This window comes from Mus caroli, chromosome 4, assembly GCF_900094665.2.
Source record: "Mus caroli chromosome 4, CAROLI_EIJ_v1.1, whole genome shotgun sequence".
In the NCBI taxonomy this organism is placed as follows: Eukaryota; Metazoa; Chordata; class Mammalia; order Rodentia; family Muridae; genus Mus; species Mus caroli.
The window spans coordinates 70,853,622-70,862,358 of NC_034573.1; the positions used below are offsets into that span (position 1 = coordinate 70,853,622).

The window sequence follows — 8,737 nt, forward strand, 5'->3', positions numbered from 1 at the left end:
ACTCACTTTGTAGACCAGGCTGGCCTCGAACTCAGAAATCCGCCTGCCTCTGCCTCCCGAGTGCTGGGATTAAAGGCGTGCGCCACCACGCCCGGCTGATTGTTTATTTCTTATTGGTTTTCTTTCTTTTGATTGTGAAATTGTCCAGTCTCCATTACGCACTGGCCACTGATGAAATGAGTAGAGCTTTCAAGCTTGCATCACTTTTCTTGCCATATTCAATGCTAGTAAATTTTCTGTTAGAACACTGTTTTAATATGTCTACTACAAAACTTCTTTGGGGTCAATAGGCATTTGATTGTGGTACATTTTACTAGCCATGGGTTATCTTCAGTAAAAAGATTATAGTTGCTCATTGTTCTGAGTTTTTATTTGTGATTTCTAAAACATGAATGACAAAAAAAATCTTTTTTTTTTTCAGATTCCCATACTCATCATGATAAGTACACTGGTGACAGTTGCCTGATGAAATACCATATGCGTACAAATGTGTATGATTATCTCAATATACATAGCTTTCTTATACATAGCTTTCTAAAAAGAAAGCTATGTTTATAGCAATAGCACAGCTACTAGTGCCTGATTCATTAAATTATTTACAAGCTTGCTCCTAACTCAAACCACATAATGCTATTAGCCACCAATTTGATCACTCTTCCACCTTTGAACACATATTCTTCCATGTAAGTCTGTTGTACATCCCTAATATTTTTCATGCTTATGCCCAGAATCAGGTCTATCCATCAAATATCTCAATTAATATTGGGGTGAGTAAAATAGGGTGTTTCATCAAGCAAATTAATTTCCAATAGTTTGTGTATTTCTGCATAGAGGCAAAGATTTAAGGTGGTAACATACACAAAGTCCATTATGGAAGTCTGGCATGTGAAGAACCTGCAATCATCATTGATCCTTCTTTTTAGTACTTTAATATTTATATTTAGTAATCTGTTGAACCCTTCATACTCTAAGCTCTGGATCAGGAGGGGCCTTCTGAGAATAACTACTTGGATCTATTTAGAGACTGTATTTCCAAAGCACATTGGAGGAGCACTTGGGCATGCACTTTAGATAGCTCTGTTTTCTAATATTTGCTTGCAGATACTCTCCCAGAGAGCAAACACATTGACTTTTTCAGTTGACATCACAAGGAAAAAAAATCATTGTTCTCAGTAGATAATTAATGGATGCTAAGCAGGAGGTGCTGGAAGCACTGGCACAAATGTGGTGATGCACATAACATGACACTAAAAAATTACTATAGGCATTGAAGAGTAGACCCTGAAATTAGAAGCCCCCTTTTTATATTAAAGCTGGTAATTAAATTAAATAGGGATAAAACCTATGTACTTTAAATTTAGAGATGGATGGGAAATCATCTGACTAAGGGACAAAAGTAGTCTCCAAATTAGTTGAAATAATAAAATTCCTGTTCAAAATATAATGGCCACATGTGGGAAAAGCTAACTGAAAGAAAGAATTGTCTTGGTTTATGAACAAAGAGACAAGTAGTGTTTTGTTTTTCAATGAATCAATAATGTTAGGATGCTTGCTTCTTCTAGGAGCTATAACTTTTATAAGCACAATTATCTCTAGGTGTTTCTATATTAAGCCATTTTAGCACAGACAATCTTTTGGACCATAAACATAGGCCTTTTAGATATATTATTACTGAAATAGAAAATTATTTTCTCCTTTTTTATATATTAATAAAAATAAAATAACAATTTAAATGTTTTAGAAATTTGATGCAACACAAATAATCTGTTATTACATTTTTATTTTTAACATTTTATATTAACAAATATTTGATAATAACAAATAAAACAAGAATACCATCTAAAAGAACAAACAAGAATTACAATAATGTATGAAGGTCTTTCCTTTCTAGAATACGTTAGTAACACATTGTAGATAAGACATCAACATCTCTAAATAACATTAACATATGACATCCTATGCATGCTAAATATAACTAATATAGTCTCTCTTCACACTATGTGTAACTAATATATTCTCCTATATGTGCAGATTGACATTAGATTTTGACACAAGTTACCAATGAAATCTGATAATCAAAATATAATTTGTTATGTATAAAATCTTTCTGTTAAATATGGTTCTCTAAATGAAATTGTTAGGTAATTTTCAGTGAATTGTTATTCCATTATGCAAAGTTAAATGATTAAACCTGAGGGCCTACCATGTGTTGCATGTGGTAGGTGGACATGAGAACGGTGTGCTGTGAAGAAGCACATACTTAGATAGAACGCAGAAAATGTTAAGTGTCTGAATGATGTGAGAATTAATTGAAGGAAGGGCAAATCACACCATAGGAATGTCCTTAGAATTTAATGGGCATCTGTGCAAATGTGAGACCATGAACATGCATAGAGAGGAGCTAGTCAGAGGAAGCAAGCAATAGAGAAGAATGTAAAGCATCCACAATTCAATAAGCTCTCATCAGGGAGAAGCCAGATGGAGTCAGAAAGTCAAAGAATCTTTCAAGGATGACATGATGTATGAATCTTTTGAAGAATTGGATTTTGATTCATGACATAGGACAATTCAATGGTATAATATCTGTTCAGAACATGAATTTACAAACACACACACACACACCAGAGAAGGTATAAAATTATCCTGTTTTGTTTCTATTTGTTCCCTGAGCACTCTTCTTTTCCTCCCTAATATTTAACCCTGCTGCTGATCATGCAGTCGTAAACACCAGCTAAACAAATAGCTTCATGTTTGAAATATAAGTATAATATTTACTAGGTATGTGAAATTTGAAATTTTACTCAAATTTCCAAAGCACAGTGTTCTCCTTATAATGTAAGAGTTATCTCATCTTATTCATTTAAAATGTATTTGGAAAATACACAAGCAATAATAGTCTACCACAAGCATCATCATCACCATCATCATCATCATCATCATGTAATAATCTTCTTGCTTCAAGTACTTGTATAGAAGTTAATGCCATTGTAAAGCATATTTCTCATGATACTAAACGCCAGAGGATTCAGCATGAGCATAAAACAAACACTCATTAGCTACCTGAGTACTCTCTAGAGAAGTAATATTAGGAAAAAGAAGATTTTCAAGAATAAAATATCAAAAAAGACAAAGACATCAAACATTAGAAAACTGAATATTTCAAAAATCTTTAATAGACATTTCATAAATTAAAATGTCTCATTATGCATTACTGTTATTGTCCTTGTTAATGAAAGATACATAATGGTATCTCTAATTAGACATTATAACATTTGTATTATCAGAACTGAGAAAATGTCCTCCGTAGGGGCTAGCTTTCATAGAATCTGAAAGTACTATATAAAGTGCCAAAGGAGTAAAGCAACTAATAGCCATAACTCACCCTGAAGCCCATGACCCACAAGTCTGGCAAGACTGAAAAGTTAGTTTAATGAGGCCACAGTGGTATTTTATCTTGGGAATTATCAACAACTGGGGACTCAGGTCTGATATTGTACATCTAGTCAATTTCCTGTATCTGGAGAGGATACAGATGCAGGAGGAGAATAAACTACTGGTGTTGTCTTCAAACAACATATTATATCAGTATTCTCAATATTTACTCTTACAGCAACATAGAAGTGTAGATCTTGCTGCACAGCAAAGAAGATATTTTTCTCTATCAGGTGGAGACTAGGAGAAGGATTAACTGTTTAAACACAAAGAATAAATGGTTGGAATTCCAACCCAAGGTGGTATGACTACACTGTATTCCTAGACCTAATGCTCAAGAAATACCTTAGGCAAAATGGCAGAAAGACTGTAAGAATCAGAAGACCTGGATACCTTCCGGGAAATAGTGCCCAATAGAGTCCTCTAGATATAACTTGAGATACACACACACACACACACACACACACACACACACTCATGTGTGTGTGTGTGTGTGTGTGTGTGTGTGTGTGTGTGTGTGTATGTATGTATGTATGTATGAATATATAATCAGATGGTTAACTACACAAGTCTTGCCTAGGAACACCACCAAGTTACATACCAGTGTGCTTGTGGAAATCTCTAAATTTTAACCCTACTGTAAGAGTTACAGACAATAAATGATTATGAATGGGGGGGCATTTGGATTTTTCCAGTTACATTCTGATAACTTTCTTAATATCAAGTACTCAGCTCTAAAATATACATATATGGTTAATAGTAAGTGGAAATTGCAGGCTATTTGTGTATGTATATGTATAAACATATTTACAGACTAAAAAAAACATAAGAGACAATGAGCTGAGAGAATGAGCGAACTAGATAAATGAAGTGGGAGAGAAAGGAGAAATTCTCAAAAATAAGAAGTAAAAAAAGTTGAATGTAATGTTGTTCAGAAAACTTATAGAAAAGATATGCATATTGGCTTTCCAAATAAATTAAAATTATAAGACTTTTGTTAAATTCTAGTCCATTTCAGAAAAAATAATAAAAAACAATATTAAGGCCAGTGACAAAATATTTCTATGAATCAATTTTTAAACTGCTTTATTTGAAATTTTTATTTTCATAATTTATGTACACATTACCATACACTCTGAACATTTTATGATCAGTATTTTACAGATCTGTCATTATTCCCATTTATAGTTGCTGTCACATTTGTATAACTTCCATAGATATTTCCTTCTGAATTTCCTGACAGTATTTGCACATTAATGCTGGTTTATGTGATGGTAGAAATGAGAACATTATATATTTCATTTTTGTTGTTGTTGTTTGTTTTGTTTTGTGTATATATATATATATATATATATATATATATATATATATGCATTCTGTCTGGGTTTTCTTCCTTGGAAGCCAATGGAAAGAGAGAAGCAGCTCTACGCAGCAGGAGAAAGAAGTAAAGACACAAGAAATATCATGGAGTTATACCCAGCAAAGGCCAGTAATACAAGTCCAGATGTGGACAGGAGATGCCCTTTTGAATTGAACTGGCTCTGGGAGATTTTAAGAAACTTTTAAGTCTGGTATGTCTTGTGCTCCAGAAGTCACTTAACGCTGAAGCATACTGCAGCCTCTGCTTCTATCTTTTGAAATTTGAGCAGAAAAATTACTTACTGAAAAAAAAAAATAGCTTGGGAGACCAACTTTGTGGTTGAAATAAGCTAATAAACAAAGAAAGAAATATTACTTTCCTAATATAAATTACAACAAACACTACCTAGATATGTATCAAAGTGTGTTTCCATGAAAAAAAAAAAGCAAAGAATAGGCTATTTAAAATTACTTTTGTGATATCTGGTTTAAGTGATTTTTTTGAAAGAAATTTTGGGAACTAGAGTTGTCCAGAACATATTCTGGGATATGTCATCGTTAAACTTATGGCATATTCTTATTCCATGCAGTGAGAGATTGTTTGATGTAATTGTCTAAATTATATGCCAACTAACGGGGACAAAATATGTAGGATGGAAATGGCTAAAGGCAAGGGAACTAGAAAGGGGCTGATTAAAAATGAAGACAGAGCTTTGACCAATGATGGTGGAAAGAGTAAAGAACATACACAAGGTGAATATTGAAGGAGCATATTGAGACAGAATGGTCCAAACAAGGATGAGACTAGGGTGGAGTGAAGGTACAGAGATGAGGAGAGGACTGTGAGAATGGGCAGAATCTGACAAACTAAGAATTGAAGAAGTGCTATAAGACTACCTATTACTTGCCGATTATACTTTTGCATAATATTAAAAGATCATAAAAGCAAATGCAAAAGGTGATTCAGCATGATACCTGCACATGAGAAAATTTTGAGATTCTTTTACAACACACTACATTCCAGTTGGGATGGCATTCTGTAGTCTGGTGTAATTTGTACATGTAAGGGTGCAGCAATGGAAAACAACCCAGAAATCTGGTACTTTTGATAAGCAATGGATACATCTCTTTGAGGCCTTCTTTGTCAAGTAAGATGGTGCATCTTTAATTCTTAGATAATTTTTTTTTTTTGAGACAGGGTTTCTCTGTGTAGCCTTGCTTGTCCAGGAACTCACTCTGTAGACCAGGCTGGCCTCAAACTCAGAAATATGCCTGCCTCTGCCACCCAAGTGCTGGGATTAAAGGCATGCACCACCATGCCCGGCTAAATCTTAGATAATTTTTTAATTTATCACATATCAAACTCATAGTGATTAAAGAAAGTTCAAGACCTCTCTGACTATGACTTTTTCTCCCTGCTGCAGTATTGTTGAGAATTGTGCTATGTCTTTATCAGCACTAGTCATGGCCTAAAAGATCATGTAATTGTTTCCATGCACAAAGAAAACTAAGCTCCCTTTCTATCTTAGTCAGCACATTCTCTGCAGCACAAAGGGCATCCCTATACTGAACTTCTTGCTATTAACAGTTATTATAAGACATTTTTTTTGCAAATTTTAATACAGCAAATCTAAAAATGAAGTCAATATACCCCTTCCTCTATCTCATTTTATGTAATCAGACAAGGAAAAATTATTCATCTAATGGATTTATAAAGAGAAAAGTATGGACACTTGGAAATAGGACATGAAGCACAGTATAGGGATAAACTATAGGAATCCACCTGAAATCTAATTCCCAACCCAAATTTAGGTATCATTATAGCAGTATTGATTGCAATCTTGCTGCATTCACTAAAGACTAGAAACCATTCTTTCAGGTGAGAAGTTAAGTGCTGGATACTATGGTTCCCAATTGATTGTTTAAAAAAAAAAAAAAAAAAAAAAAGGAACCATATATCTAACAGATTTTCCACAAACAAATATAGCTGAGGAGCAAAAGTCAATTCAATTCTTCATAGCTACTAATCCTACCACACTCTAGTTAAGTGGAAGGACATTTTATCTACTTAAAGATGACTATAGTTTCACCACTGTAGGATGTAAGTATTCTCTGTTTTGAGATATCCATTTTATAAGAGATGAGAAGGGATGATTGCAAAAAAATAAGAGATTATTAAAAGTGAAAAAAGGAAGTAATTTTCTTCCAGGTTCATGTTTGGTCTAATCAAATACATGCCATGTGTGTTTTTTGACTCTGCTGTCATTTATATAACAAAATCTAAATTAACCTCAATGATTTTATGAGGCAGCTGAACATTTTCTAGATTTTGGATTCCTGCCAAGACAGGATGTACTATAACTGAACTTTGCAACGTCAAAAGGCACTGGATGTCTTTCTAAGGTTTAGATTACTATCAGTTCAAATATGGAATCTTAAGCTAGTCTCTTTTCAAACTTTCCTCCAAAGAATAATGAGTAAGAGACCATTAGGCAGTAATCCTCCTTTTAGCTTAATTTCAGATCTGTAGTCTTTTAATCAATAAACAACATTTACTGAACATTCAGGATTTTAGTTACAGGGAAAATAAATCTAAATCTAAAGGGAAAAATAAATTCTTCAATTTTATCCAATGCAGGGAAAGGTAGGGAATATAATGTTTATTTGCCCAAAGTTTTCCCCAGAGAGTAAAAGGGAGTAATAGTAGACTCTGTTTATATGTTTTATTTTGTAAACTTATTTATATATAGATATGTGTTGTATACTAAAATATGTAATTGTATATATTCATTTGCTTGTAATATATTATTAATCACCTTACCATTTATTAGTCATGTATTGAACTAAACAGCATATAATTATAGTACTTAAAACATGTATAATTTACTACAAATAATTTCTGAAAAGATTTTATCTTACCACAGGATAACATTCCTAAATTTGTGCTACAAAAATATTTTTCACCTATCCAAATTAATATGTTTGAGTCGGATTTTTCTGAGTGCTATTGGAACTTACTAATTCCCTTTTGCCATTATCCAGTGAATTAAAATTAAAAGGTAAAATACAATTTGTTAAATATCACTTTTTCAGGTTTTCTCTTTTGAACAATAAATGCTGCACAAGTAAAATGCCAGGTTCTTTGACCTGGAAATTGGCCTTAAAATTGTTTCTGAAATCCACTATGCAAAACTTTGTATTGGCACTTGTGATTCAAAATGCAAAGTGCAAATACTCATAGCAATGGGGAACATGAAGTCTGAAACTTCTGTCTTCTGTAATCAGGCAAAGCCTCAAGTATAGGGATTAGGACACCAACCCAGCCACAAAACCTTGGACCTACAGTCAATCCTATCTGTAGAGTGTTCTGGGACCAGACCCTAGCTGAATCATCATCAAAGTGACCAGAGAGACTACATCCAGTAACTAATGGAAGCAGAGTCCCATACCCAAGCATTAGGTGGAACACAGGGGTCCTGTGAAGGACAGGGAAGAAATTTGGAGGTACAAGAGGGGCCAGGGACACCACTAGGGCAACCCACAGAATCATCTGAGCAGGATACATGGGGACTAGAAAAGATCAGGGGTCCTGTAGAGGTCTGACCTAGGACCTGTGCATTTATATTCTGACCAAGTAGCTTTATATTCTTGTGGACATCCTAACAATGGCAGCAGGGACTATCCATGATCCTTTGCCTACCTGTGATACCCTTTATCTCCTACTAGTTACCTTGTTCTGCCTAGATGTGATGGTCTGTGCTTAGTTCTATTGTAGTTTGTTATGCTGTGTTTGGTTGATGTCCTGGGGCCAAGTCCTAGTTTCTGCTAGTTCCTGAGAGAAGGTAGAGAGTGGGTGTATGTGTTGGAGAGAAGATGTGGGAAGCAGAGAGAGAGAGAGAAAGAGAGAGAGAGGGAGAGAGAGAGAGAGAGAGAGAGAGAGAGAGAG

At 34.2% G+C, this 8,737-nt stretch overlaps 1 protein-coding gene across 40 annotated transcripts in view; it reads right to left on the reverse strand.

The window, feature by feature from the left end:
• Ptprd (protein tyrosine phosphatase receptor type D) overlaps positions 1-8,737 on the reverse strand; it is a 2,211,569-nt gene that overhangs the window by 1,849,391 nt on the left and 353,441 nt on the right. The window lies entirely within an intron of this gene.